The sequence below is a fragment of the Mytilus galloprovincialis genome, chromosome 10 (assembly GCF_965363235.1).
Source record: "Mytilus galloprovincialis chromosome 10, xbMytGall1.hap1.1, whole genome shotgun sequence".
Lineage (NCBI taxonomy): Eukaryota > Metazoa > Mollusca > Bivalvia > Mytilida > Mytilidae > Mytilus > Mytilus galloprovincialis.
In genome coordinates this window covers 5887838-5902786 of record NC_134847.1, presented here as the reverse complement: position 1 = coordinate 5902786, position 14949 = coordinate 5887838, and the positions used below count along the sequence as shown (strand labels likewise).

Below are 14949 nucleotides of genomic sequence, written 5' to 3'. Positions count from 1 at the left end.
CTCAATGTTGTATTAGAAAATATTTGTCAATGGGTTGATGAAAACAAAATGTTAGTTAATGTGTCAAAAACTAAGACAATGTGTATAGGTTCAAAACAAAAACTGTCTGTAATGTGTAATGACACATTAAATGTATCCATTAATGGCCAAAAGATTAATGAAAGTCACTGTGAAAAAGTCCTGGGTATTTTTGTTGACAAAACTCTTTCTTGGTATGATCAAATTAATCATATAATCAAAAAAGTTAATTCTTCATTAGCTTTATTAAAAAGAATCAAGAAATACTTGAATCACAATGCACGAATTCTATTTTACAATGCGTATATTCTTCCACATTTGGATAACTGTTGTTCAGTATGGGGAAACTGTAACAAGTTTTTAGTTGACAGTCTACTAAAATTGCAAAAAAGGGCAGCTAGAATTATTTTAAACGAACACGATATTCGAAAACCATCTATTGAACTATTTAAGAAATCTGGAATCATTCCTGTTACTAAGAGAATATTTTACCACAAATCATTATTAATGTATAAATCAAAACACCAACTGGCACCAACATATTTATCCAATCTTATTGTGCCTACAAGTAGGAAACAATCGTACAATACTCGACTTTCATCATCGGATAATTTTATTGTCCCTAAATCAAATACAGAATTATACAAATCAAGTTTTTCTTTTAGTGGTCTAAAAGTGTGGAATTCACTGTCCAGTGAAATTAAAAAATCAAAAAGTATATCTGCATTAAAAAACTCTTACAAGTCATTTTATTTTTAAAAGTGTTGAATTTATAAGTTAAGCCACAATGTATACCATAGTTGTTTTTGTTGTTGTTGTTATATTACTTTATATACTGTGTGCTGGTGGTTGTTCCACAGGGCAGTAGTATGCGTCTAGTGTGGTTGTTTTTCTTATGAAAAGCAGCTGCCGCTGGCTAGCTTACATATGTGAGCGAAAAGAGAGCCGAGTGAGTAAGCCTCTCCTGCCAGTACATAGCCTCTACACTGTCAAGACCTCTACAGTGCCTCCCCGCGACAGCACATGGTAACTGAGATCTAGTATCTCAGGCTTTACTGTAGAGGATCTTGGAGTAGCAAGGACCCCAAAGACGCAGTGTGTAGGCCCACCGGTGTGTGGATATGCCCTAGCACTCGTCAACCTTGCCCCAGCTATGGGTAAATAGTCAGCCAGATAGGGGCTGTAAGCCAGGTAAGGCAACCTGTCTAGGAGAGAGAACTCTAAACAAACTGGGTAGATCACCACTCACCAGCCCAGCAAGGCAATTGATCTAGAGGACGGGAACCTCAACGACAAAACCCCTGGTCCTCCAAGTTGGGGGTTAAGCATTAGGCTAATAACCTCATCTTATAAAACAAACAACTTATTACAGAAATCAACACAAGAAATCAACAAACAGCAGGTATCCATGAGATGACGGGCTGCACAGGCAGCAATATGATTGTACAAGGAGAAAGCCCAACTCGGGAGACCTTAGACAGGAACCAGAATCTCATGGATCCCAAAAAGACCATTAAGATCGGCGCGTGGAATGTAAGAACTATGTTCCAGGTCTCAAAAACTGCGCAAGTTATAAGAGAGATGGAAAGGTACCAACTAGGAATATTAGGCATCAGTGAATGCAGGTGGACAGAGTCAGGAAAAATAATTACACAGGGTCATACCATCATATACTCCGGCAGAAATGACAACCAACATACAGAAGGAGTGGCAATCATTATAAATAAGGAATGTACAAAGAGCTTGATTGAATGGGAACCTATAAATGAGCGATTGATCAGAGCTCGCTTTAATTCCAGCTATGCCAAGACAACAATAATTCAGTGCTACTCGCCTACAAACGATGCAGAAGAAGAAATCAAAGACGCTTATTATGAAGCTCTTCAGGCTCAGATTAGCAAAACACCACTTCATGATGTCCTTCTGATTATAGGAGACCAAAATGCTAAGGTTGGAAAATTTAATACAGAACATGAAAGAGCTATGGGAAAAGAAGGTCATGGTGTGATGAATGAAAATGGAGAGAGACTGGCAAGTATGTGTTCTACAAATGGATTAGTTATTGGAGGAACCCTATTTAAGCATAAAGAAATACACAAAATCACGTGGAATTCTCCAAACAACAGGGACAAAAATCAGATTGACCATATCATCATAAATGGCAAATGGAGGCGATCGTTGCTGGATACCCGAGCATATAGAGGAGCAGATGTGAACAGTGACCATCATTTAGTTATAGCTAAACTCCAACTAAAGCTGAAAAAGGTAACAGATAATAACAAACCTGGGAGAAAGATCCTCAATGTCAATCGTCTGAAAGAACCTGAAATCAAACAAAAGTTTGTCATCGAACTCAGAAACAGATTTCGAGTATTAGAAGATTTTGATCAAACTGAAGACAGTTCCATAGAAAAGAAATGGGAAAACATCAAAGAGGTATATCAAAACACAAGTGAAAAGATCATTGGGTTCCGTAAGAGCAGTAGTAAGCAATGGTTAACATCAGACACATGGAAAGCAGTCGATGAAAGAGCAAAACTTAAAGAAAAGGTCCTCAGCACTAGGTCATCAAGGTTAAAAGAACAAACACAGAAAGAATATGCAGAGAAAGATAAAGAGGTGAAGAAAAGAGCTAGAAAAGATAAAAAGAACCATCTGGAAGAACAAGCTGAAGAAGCAGAAAAGGCTGCCGCAAGAGGTGACTTAAGTACAGTCTACAAGATCACAAAAGAATTGTGTGGACAATCTAAACAACCGCCTCCAGTAAAAGACAATAATGGAAAAATCATCACAACTGAAAGGGAACAAGCTGCACGTTGGGTAGAACACTTTAAGGCTGTTTTGAATAGACCTGAGCCAATAAATGAATTCCAGGGAGCACCCCAACTTGAAGAATTGGATATCAGCACTGACCCACCATCTAAAGAAGAAATAACAAAGGCAATTAAATCCATGAAATCAGGAAAGGCAGCAGGCATAGATGGACTTCAAGCAGAACTACTGAAAGCTGACATCAATACAGCAACTACCATACTACATGATCTTTTCAAAGACATATGGGAAGAAAACAAAATCCCTGAAGACTGGTCAAAAGGTCTTATCATTAAACTATCAAAGAAAGGTGATCTTGGGAACTGTGACAACTGGAGAGGGATAACATTACTCTCAATCCCAAGTAAAGTGTTTTGCAGAATACTGTTAAACAGAATAGACTCCATACTGGATGACAGGTTGAGACAGGAACAAGCTGGGTTTAGAAAAGGGAAAGGATGCATTGATCAGATATTTGCGCTTAAGAACATCATTGAGCAGTGTATAGAATGGAAGACACCTCTATATATCAACTTTATTGATTTCAAGAAGGCATTCGACAGTTTACACAGAGAGACTCTTTGGACAATTCTTATATCATATGGAGTACCACAAAAGATCGTCACAATGATAAAATGCTTTTATACCAACTTTGAATGTGCTGTGATACTCAACAACAAGGAAACTGACTGGTTTGAAGTACAATCTGGAGTACGACAGGGCTGCATCATCTCACCCATCTTATTCCTGGTTGCCATTGACTGGGTGATGCGGAAGACCACCAGTGACAAGAAAAGAGGCATCACATGGTCCATATTTTCAACCCTAGAGGACCTTGACTTTGCTGATGATATAGCACTCCTTTCATCAAAACAAGATCATATGCAAGAAAAGACAGATCGGCTCAGCTATTTTGCAAGCCAAATTGGACTGGAATTAAATGCAAAAAAGACTCAAGAAATGCGACTCAACACAACATCAAACTTACGACTAGAAGCTGAAGGTACAGAAATCCAACAAGTAGATAAATTTACCTATCTAGGAACTGTCGTTAGTACAGAAGATTCAACCAAAAAAGATATTAAAAGTAGGCTAGCCAAGGCAAGATCTGCATTTCAAAGACTACGACCAATTTGGAAGTCTAGCCAATACAACAGAAAAACAAAGATCAGGCTATATAACAGTAATGTTAAATCTGTCCTTCTGTATGGAAGTGAATGCTGGAGAGTAACAAAAACAGATATGAGATCGCTCTCAAGTTTCCACCACAATTGTCTGAGGCGAATTTGTAAAATCTTTTGGCCAAACCGTATCTCAAATGACCATCTCCTCGAAACGACCAAGTCCATGTGTATCCTCAAAGAAATACAACAGAGGCGCTTCAGATGGCTGGGGCATGTTCTCAGGATGCCTGTATCCAACATAACCAGGACAGCTCTTAGATGGACACCCCAGGGGAAGAGACCAAGAGGAAGACCCAAAACCACCTGGCGTCGAACAATTGAGGCAGAACTAAAGGAGCTTGACATGACCTGGGGAGAAGCCGAAACAAAGGCTAAAGACAGATCTGGATGGAGAAATCTTGTGGCGACCTTATGCTCCACCAGGAGCGAAGAGGATAGGTAGGTAGGTAAAACAATTGCAATAGACTTCACAGAATTATCTAATCTCAAAAATTAAAATGTTTTAAATTTTTTCAGAATTTGGTGGATTTGGTTCTGTGAGTGGTAAAATAGAAATAGATATAAAAATAAATCATAAAGGTGAGGTGAATAGGATATATGCCACAGAATCCCTGTATAATAGCCACAAAGACGCCGTCCAGCGTTTTGACTACACAAAACAATCTTCGAAACCAGGTTTGTAACATGTTAATTTTTTACATAAATAAGGCCATTAGTTTTCTCGTTTTAATTGTTTTACGTTGTCTTATCAGGGCCTTTTATAGCTGACTATGCGGTATGGGCTTTGCTCATTGTTGAAGGCCGTATGGTGACCTATAGTTGCTTTAAAATGTCTGTGTCATTTTGGTCTTTTGTGGATAGTTGTCTCATTGGCAATCATACCACATCTTCTTCTTTTTTATATTGTAGCCATAGAACCAAATTCCAACATTTGTTTAAGATAATTCTAGTTATTTGACCATGCCACCAAAATCATTCTGACAGAAAATTCATATGCATGTATTAATTTGTTTATAAGAGAAAAAAAATAGGTTTTTAACCTTTAAGCCTGTAGAAATTTGGTAATGATTTCAAAGAAAATACAATTCACTGATGTCTTGGTATTAGGGACGAAAGTAAGGTCTTTCATAAACTTGTCTATTATCTTCATAACACTGCTCATTTACAAGCCCACAAGGAACAATTTTTGAAGGCTTTGCACAAAAACTTAAGATCTTTGCACAATCAGTTTCTTTGTTGAATTAATGAGATATAACATTGAACATTATGAGCTTACATGAGAAAAATTTTACATCTTAAAACTTGAGAATTTTTGTGGGTTATAAAAAAAAATACTATTGAGAAAATTAAGGGGACATTATTTAAACATTATAATTAAATATATATGTATATTTTATTTACTTCAAGTAGATAAAGATTATTTGTACTGTAGGGTAAAGACTGTTCAATGTTTAAGATTACCTTATGTAATTGTATTGTAAGCTTTATTTCAACCTCTTCTCTGATTGTGTTTAGTGCAGCAAGGTGGACATTATTTAAATCATATAGACCCCGTCTAACAAAAAAGATCGATATTTGGTGATAGTGTAAACGGGTAAGATCGATCTTCAATTGGATTTTAAAAGTCTACCTCTAGAGTTGGTTTTAAAAAGATCGACCTTATTTGCATCGATCTTTTTTTTGGTGTAAACGCTTAGATCGACCGCGATCGATCTTTTTTGAGGTGTTTGTTATATTTAGATAGCTAAATAAAGGTCAGACCAGTTCTTTTTACGTTGTAGTGTAAACACACTGGATTAAATAAGATCGATCTCAATTGATCTTGCTTGTGCAATGTAAACACGAACTGGTCTTTTTAAGATCGATCCAAATAAAGATCGATCCAATTTCATTGCCAGTGTAAACGGGGTCTGATAGCCTTGACAAGTATTTTATTGGTAATATAGTTTAATAAGCTATGGTTTAACTTTTATTTTGTAGATCCCAGTGGAGAGTGCAATCCAGAATTGAGATTAAAAGGTCACCAAAAAGAAGGGTAAGAATCATTCATAACATATGTTCCCTTCATTTTGCTGAAAGCTTCAGCTGTCACTAAAACAATGATATGAAATAGTTCAGTGAAATTGAGGATTAGCTTTTTGGTAAGAATGCTTTCTAACCTTGTGAGATAAAGACTTATTGCATGTTCAGTGTATCCCAACTCTGTCTTACCGACATAATGTCAGACAGAAATTTTCAGATTTTTTAGTTGAACATATAGTAGAAAAGGTCAAATTTCAATTTCATTCGGACAAACATTAAAACAGGTCCGCACAGACTGCATGTTTTGTTTGTCTTTTTGTCGTTTGAAAAAAATCAATGTCATAGTCAGGTGTTTTTTTTCCAACGTGAATATCCCTTCGATAACTTTCCCACCTCTTTTAGGATCTAATGTATTACATTGTATTGTAGGTAATATTTAAAAGTGTACACTAAAAATGTGTGGTTTATATATAGTTAACAATGTTTTAAGTTCTATATATTCAATTTTTTGTGCAATGTGGAACCTCCCCTCCTCTCCCCAATTTAAGAATTTCACTTACATTTTTACTTCTCCCATGTATGTTTTAAGGGAACTGCTCATAGGCCCTAGATATTTAGGCAGATTTGAATCCTGCTGTTTCATTTTTATACGACCTTAAAAATTTTGCGGTCGTATATTGGTATGACTTTGGCGTCGTTGTGGTCGTCCGAAGACATTTGGTTTTCACACTGTAACTTAAGTATAAGTTAATAGAAATCTATGAAATTCAAACACAAGGTTTATGACCACAAGCGGAAGGTTGGGATTGACTTTTGGGAGATTTGGTACCAACAGTTTAGGAATTGGGGGCCATAAAGGGCCTAAATAAGCATTTTTCTTGGTTTTCGCTGAATAACTTTAGTACAAGTAAATAGAAATCTATGAAATTTTAACACAAGGTTAATGACCACAAAAGGAAGGTTGGGATTGATTTGGGGAGTTTTGATCCCAACAGTTTAGGAATTTGGGGCCAAAAAAGGTCCCAAATAAGCATTTTTCTTGGTTTTTGCACAATAACTTTAGTATAATTGAATAGAAATCTATGAAATTTAAAGACAAGGTTTATGACCACAAAAGGAAGGTTGGGATTGATTTAGGGAATTTTGGTCCAAACTGTTTAGGAATTAGGGGCCAAAAGGGTCCAAAATTAAACTTTGTTTGATTTCATCAAAAATTGAATTATTGGGGTTCTTTGATATGCCGAATCTAACCAAGTATTTAGCTTCTTAATTTTTGGTCTTGTTTTCAAATTGGTCTACATTAAGGTCCAAAATTAAACTTAAGTTTGATTGTAACAAACATTGATTCTTGGGGTTCCTTTGATATGCTGAATCTAAACATGTACTTAGATTTTTTATTAATGTCCCAGTGTTCAATTTGGTTCAAATCGGGGTCCAAAATTAAACTTTGTTTGTTTTCAACAAAAATTGAATATAAGGGGTTTTTGATATGCTGAATCTAACCATGTATTTAGATTTTTGATATTTGGGCCCGGTTATCAAATTGGTTTACATTGAGGTCTAAAGGGTCCAAAATTGAACTTTATTTGATTTCATCAAAAATTAAATTCTTGGGGTTCTTTGATATGCTGAATCTAACCATGTATTTAGATTTTGGATATTGGACCATAATAGGTAAATGTCAAATTTAAATTTTTTAAGTTTTTATACGACCGCAAATTTTGAAAAAAAATTCGTCGTATATTGCTATCACGTTGGCGTCTGCGTCGTCGTCGTCGTCGTCGTCCGGCGTCCGAATACTTTTAGTTTTCGCACTCTAACTTTAGTAAAAGTGAATGGAAATCTATGAAATTTTGACACAAGGTTTATGACCACAAAAGAACGGTTGGGATTGATTTTGGGAGTTTTGGTCTCAACAGTTTAGCCATTAGGGGCCAAAAAAGGGCCCAAATAAGCATTATTCTTGGTTTTCGCACAATAACATTAGTTTAAGTAAATAGAAATCAATGAAATTTAAACACAATGTTAATGACTACAAAAGGAAGGTTGGTATTGATTTTGGGAGTTTAGGTCCCAACAGTTTAGGAATTAGGGGCCAAAAAGGGACCCAAATAAGCATTTTTCTTGGTTTTCGCACCATAACGTTAGTATAAGTAAATAGAAATCTATGAAATTTAAACACAAGGTTTATGACCATAAAAGAAAGGTTGGGTTTGATTTTGGGAGTTTTGGTCCCAACATAATAAGGGGCCCAAAGGGTCCAAAATTAAACTTTTGTTTGATTTCATCAAAATTGAATAATTGGGGTTCTTTGATATGCTGAATCTAACTGTCATGACTGTGTATGTAGATTCTTAACTTTTGGTCCCGTTTTCAAATTGGTCTACATTAAGGTCCAAAGGGTCCAAAATTAAACTTAGTTTGATTTTGACAAAAAATGAATCAGTTAGGTTCTTTGATATGCTGAATCTAAAAATGTACTTAGATTCTTGATTATTGGCCCAGTTTTCAAGTTGGTCCAAATCGGGGTCCAAAATTAAACTTTGTTTGATTTCATCAAAAATTGAATAAATGGGGTTCTTTGATATTCCAAATCTAACTGTGTATGTAGATTCTTCATTTTTGGTCCTGTTTTCAAATTGGTCTACACTAAAGTCCAAAGGGTCCAAAATTAAACTTAGTCTGATTTTAACAAAAATTGAAATCTTGAAGTTCTTGGATATGCTGAATCCAAAAATGTACTTAGATTTTTTATTATGGGCCCAGTTTTCAAGTTGGTCCAAATCAGGATCTAAAATTATTATATTAAGTATTGTGTAATAGCAAGTCTTTTCAATTGCACAGTATTGCGCAATGGCAAGAAATATCTAATTGCACAATATTGTGAAATATCAAATTTTTTTTTAATTAGAGTTATCTTTCTTTGTCCAGAATAGTAAGCAAGAAATATCTAATTGCAAAATATTGTGCAATAGCAAGATTTTTTTTTAATTGGAGTTATCTTTCTTTGTCCAGAATCAACTTAAATCTTTGTTATATACAATATACAATGTATATTCACTTTTTACTACCAACTGATAAATTAAAATAATCTTTACCATTCAGTGATAACAAGCAGTTTTTTTACATCTTAATATTTTATGATGTATTTAAATGAGTAGTTATTGTTGCAAACTCCATTAGAAATTTTAATTGAGATTAGTTTTGGAATAAAGGAAAGGGGGATGTGATTAAAAAAATTGGGTTCAATTTTTCTCATTTGAAATTTCATAAATAAAAAAGAAAATTTCTTCAAACATTTTTTTGAGAGGATTAATATTCAACAGCATAGTGAATTGCTCTAAGAGAAACAAAAATTTTAAGTTCATTAGAACACATTCATTCTGTGTCAGAAACCTATGCTGTGTCAACTATTTAATCACAATCCAAATTTAGAGCTGAATCCAGCTTGAATGTTGTGTCCATACTTGCCCTAACCGTTCAGGGTTCAACCTCTGCGGTCGTATAAAGCTACGCCCTGCGGAGCATCTGGTTTAGAGTAAGTTCTTAGACCACTTCATTATGTGTCAGTAACCTTATGTTGTGTCAACTATTTAATCACAATTCAAATTCAGAGCTGTATCAAGCTTGAATGATGTGTCCATACTTGCCCCAACTGTTTAGGGTTCGACCTCTGCGGTCGTATAAAGCTTCGCCCTGCGGAGCATCTGGTTTACTTTAGTCATCATTTATTTTACTCCTTTGTCTTTGAATATTTCTACTAGGAAATGTTTTATTTGACCTTCATAAATTGTGTAATTTATATGATTGTAGATATGGTTTGTCATGGAACCCCAATTTAAATGGACATTTACTCAGTGCATCAGATGACCATGTAAGTTAATATAGTATTCAGAAGAAAAAAAACAATGTTGCAAAACTGCCAGCTTTTTATAGATATTGCCTTAATACATGAATTCTAAAAAGATTTCAACATACATGTACAGTTTAATTGTAAATATGAAAATAAGAAGATGTGGTATGATTGCCAATGAGACATCTCTCCTTAGGAGACTAAATGACACAGAAATTAACATTTATAGGTCCCCTTGTAAAAGTAATTGTAATGGAATAGCCCTTATAATTCATTAGTGTTGTATATTTTACCTGTTTATTTATTTGTTTATGGGATATTAATGCCACACCTAGAGATACAAAATTAGTTGATGCACAGACAATTTTACAGGACACACTTCAGTTGTTGAAGTAAGTAACTAATAACTGTTTAAAAAAACTACAAATTGTTTATGAAAATTATGCTAAGGACAATTCTATTTATTCAGATTACAAGGTCAATACACTAAAACTTTTATGCATTCGTATATCTTACTCTTAACATCAGAAGTCTTATTCTACCTGTTATTTTCTGATCACTTTGGTCATCTAAGTTTCACATTTAAAAGCACACGAAAACAAGATATAAAAGAAAACTGCTGATAAAGTTGGAACAATATGAAAATTACACTTACATGGATGCTTAAAGAATGTGTTTGAAAAGTTTCATACTCATAGCATATTATTAAGAAATAATTAACATTTTGTCTTTATAGGATGTAGCTTGGCAATTATTACACGAAAGTCTTTTTGGTTCAGTAGCAGATGATCAAAAATTGCTGATGTAAGTTTTAATATTTTGTAATATAATTTTCTAATATTATGGGAAATAACTGAACTTGACAAACAACTTGTTTTTAGGAAAATTTTTCAATTTTTTGAAGTAATGATGGATGTTACATACCATAGATATAGAAAGATGTGGTATGATTGCCAATGAGACAACTCTCCATCCAAATAACAATTTATAAAAGTAAACCATTATAGGTCAATGTACAGCCTTTAACACAAAGCTTTGGCTCACACCGAACAACAAACTGTAAAGGGCCCAAAAATTACTAGTGTAAAACCATTCAAACGGGAAAACCAACAGTCTAATCTATATCAAAAAAAACAAAACATGCTTTAATATAACTGTAGCTTATGTTTATTTAAACGTGTTCTTGTTTTTTTCAGTTGGGATACCAGATCTAAAAGCACATCTAAACCCAGTCACACAGTCGACGCCCACACAGCTGAAGTCAACTGTTTGTCGTTTAATCCTTACAGTGAATATATACTTGCCACAGGTTCTGCAGATAAAGTAAGTTAAATGTGCTTTTTACTGATCATATAAATAACCTGCAGTGGTTTACATCATTTTTCTATTGTTTTTTCTTCTTCATTGGCAATAAAACAACATCACCTGAATTTTTATTAAGAGAAAAATGTGGTAAAGAAATGTATCCTTGGAAAGCAAGGAAATTGGTCAAATGTTTTCAATACCTTATAATTGTAGAATACCATTTCAAAACAGTCAACACATTTAAAATTTAGAAAATAGAAACTGAAATCGGAAAATATTTAAAAAAATTATATAATGAGAATAAATGGTTTTACTATCTTGAAAAGCAACGCTTTTGTATCTCGTTTATTAAAATAAAATACTCTTTTGTATTTTTCTAACAGTAGTACATGGAAATATAAGGTTCACTATTTCTGCTTCAAAAAGTTAATAACTGATATCCATCTTTGTTTTTAGACTGTTGCACTGTGGGATTTGAGAAATTTAAAGTTGAAGTTACATTCATTTGAGTCACACAAAGATGAAATATTCCAGGTGAGTATAACCCTTGACCTTTGAGGATGAATTCTGACAACACTTGATTCCTGGCCAAGAAAACATTGAATTTAAATTGATTGACTTGAAAATATGATAGTCTATCATTATACATACATTTAGAAATTATTTTTCAACAATTTTGTATAGTAAAACAACTTCTGTTGTCAATCTTTTCAACATATACTAAAAGGTAGTTGAAAGATTACTGGAATGGAGATCAATACCACTCACCCTCACATCACTCAAAATTGACAAAAGTTATTTCCATATAAATTTATAACTTTTGGATACGATAATTCTATGTCTAGTTGAATTTAACTTTAAAACCTTAAACTTGAAATGTGATGCAGTGTAAATCAATCATCAATCAATCAAATAACCAAACTAGAAACTGAAGAAAAAAAACCAACCAGTATCAGTGAAACTTATTCAAATTTATATATCACATGATTACTTTAGAACTAAGTCACTTTTATTTTGAGGCACATGAAGGGAGTAACTGATTTACTGCAAATTAAAGGTTGAGATGAGAATTTATAACAAATAGATGGAAAAATTTTGCTGCTTTTGACTTAAACCTGTTTATTTCTTTGTCATTAATAAAACTATTGTATTTGGTAACAGGTTCAATGGTCTCCACATAATGAGACAATTCTAGCCTCCAGTGGAACAGATAGAAGACTCCATGTATGGGATCTCAGGTTGGTGTTATTTTACTTATTATAGCTCTTAAAGTTGGGGCTATATTGCATTCACCCTGTATCTATCCTATGGAATAGACACATATTTTCTTTTTATTGATAGGGTTGTTAATATTTTGATTAACAAATTGATAATAAAAGAATTGTTTAAAAATTGACTGTGCTTGTTTTAAAATAAAACTCAGTTGAGACATATTAATTTATATATTTACAGTAAAATAGGAGAAGAGCAGTCGGCAGAGGATGCTGAAGATGGACCACCAGAATTATTGGTAAGTTTACATCTTAATTTATTGGACTGATGACCTCCACTTATGTATGGTGGTTTATTCTGCTCACACTATCAATGAAAACTGGCCACAACATTGAGCCAATATTGCTGAAACACTAGACATTTAAGATATACATGTTGTTTGACCAGTCCCTTGGACATTTTTTTCTGATAGATTATTGAAAAAGTTTATATGACACCTGCAGTAAGACTTCCAGGATATTCAACATCAAATTCAGTTTCAGTTTAATCAACAAACCAGGGGAGACAATTCAGTGTTTAAATTTTCAATGTCACAACAAATGCAACTGGAGACATATAGAAACAAAATTTGTTTTATGCCTCTTGTTAAAAAACTTTCAGTATTGTCCATTCTTTTCTCAAACATGAATTGTTATATATGTAGAAGGATTTATTTGTGAATATTGCAACAAGTAAGTTAATATTGCCACTACAAGAAATGTAATTTTGTACTCTGTATAATTCTGGTTAATTGAGTTGCAGTTCTGAACTGCATTTGACTAAATATTTCTTTTGATAAAAACAAATTTTTTGTGAATATTATTCATACTTAAAATGAATTTTTAGGAATAATATATTTAAATAAGGATATGTGGTTACAGTTGTCATGAATACAACTTAGAAATATTACTTAAGACATGCAAAGTACAGATATACAAATACAGTTACTGAAAGCTAGTTTGTTTTGTTTGCACAAATAGTGACATAATTATATTTTATGACCTGCTTATTTTAGTTTATACATGGAGGACATACAGCAAAGATCTCAGACTTCTCTTGGAACCCAAATGAACCCTGGGTAATATGTTCTGTATCAGAAGATAACATTATGCAGGTCTGGCAAATGGTAAGTCTGGTAAATTATTGAATAAAATAAATTAACAGAAAGGTGGAATACAGGGATTATAAAAAAGAGGCGAAAGACCAGAGTGACATTCAAACTCACAAGTCAAAAATAAACTGACCACACCATAGCTAGAAAAGAAAAAGACCATTGACGAACAATAATGCACAAAACACAACATAGAAAACCTAACTAGAAATTAAAGTTGGAAAAAGATTTAAGTTTACACTCTTCAAGTGTCTGTACAACACTTAATGCACTTAATTTACCCAAGGGGTAAGGGAGTAAATAAATTTAACAGACTATCTGACGAGATCAGCAACTTTGTAAAGATTTTAAAGACATGACTGAACAATTAACAAGATTTCATTGTTCGTCCTTCGAGTTGTAAATTTAATGCTCTTACAACATAGTCATTCTAAATTTAGATAAATGCTTGATTTTTGTTTCCTTGTACTGGCAGATTTTGATGGTGGCCACTTACAGATTGAGTTTTGTATTGGTTTTGGTTTCATATCTACACATTTAGCATAGAGCTGTCTTTGTATAATGTTTTTTTCTATTGTAACTCGTCATTAAATATTTGCTGTTTTTTATTTGTCAGGCTGAGAATATCTACAATGATGAAGAGCCTGATACTCCAGCAACAGAATTAGAGGCCACTGCATCATGATGTGTAGGAATTCAGAATCATAAAACATTATAACATACTGACTTTAGATAGCAGTGCTGATAAATTATTCATGTAAATCTTGTCATTAAAAATACATTTTTACCAGTCTTATTGTAGAAGACTAGACATGGTATTCCATGGTTAAACGTCAAATAAGTTTTACATATAGTTTCATTCTACTAATTGTAAAATAAAATCATCTATGTTTTGTATATAAAATACCTTGTGGTTGTAAAACAATGTTTTTGTTGTGTAATGTTGTCCTCAAACCTTGCTTATATCTCCCACAGTGGGGGACTGATTCATAGTTTTTGTCGATCCAACATCACTTTACCGGTAGATGGACTCAAAAATGTTAACCATACTATACTGTCATTTGGACTCTATCATTTTTGCCAGAGTTAATGAACTTGGACCATTTATTATTTGAAACATTCAGATAAAAATGTTTTATAAATGTAAATTCAACAAGACTTTTTGCCAGAAAACTTCATTCTTGGTTTATATGTTTGTTATTACACATAAGTTTGGGGGCCATGTTGAATTATTCTTGTGTCCTTTTGTCCTTCAAACAAATATTTTAGTCACACTTTTGTTAGTAGTTTGACTGTTAAATGTAAGGACTTTCTGTATTTGTTGGATTCCTTTCTGTTTGTTGATAGTTTGACTGTTAAATGTAAGGACTTTCTTTATATGTTGGATTCCTTTC

The 14949-nt window shown here is 33.5% G+C and overlaps 1 long non-coding RNA gene and 1 pseudogene across 1 annotated transcript; both read left to right on the top strand.

Annotated features, from left to right (window-relative positions):
* Nucleotides 1-4589: 4589 nt before the first annotated feature.
* On the top strand, nt 4590-9926 carry LOC143049719 (uncharacterized). The gene is made up of 3 exons (XR_012970296.1): nt 4590-4688; nt 5994-6048; nt 9849-9926. It is a non-coding gene; the product is annotated as an uncharacterized LOC143049719 (long non-coding RNA).
* Nucleotides 9927-9986: 60 nt separating this feature from the next.
* LOC143048842 (histone-binding protein RBBP7-like) lies at nt 9987-14480 on the top strand (annotated as a pseudogene).
* The last annotated feature ends 469 nt before the right edge of the window (nt 14481-14949 follow it).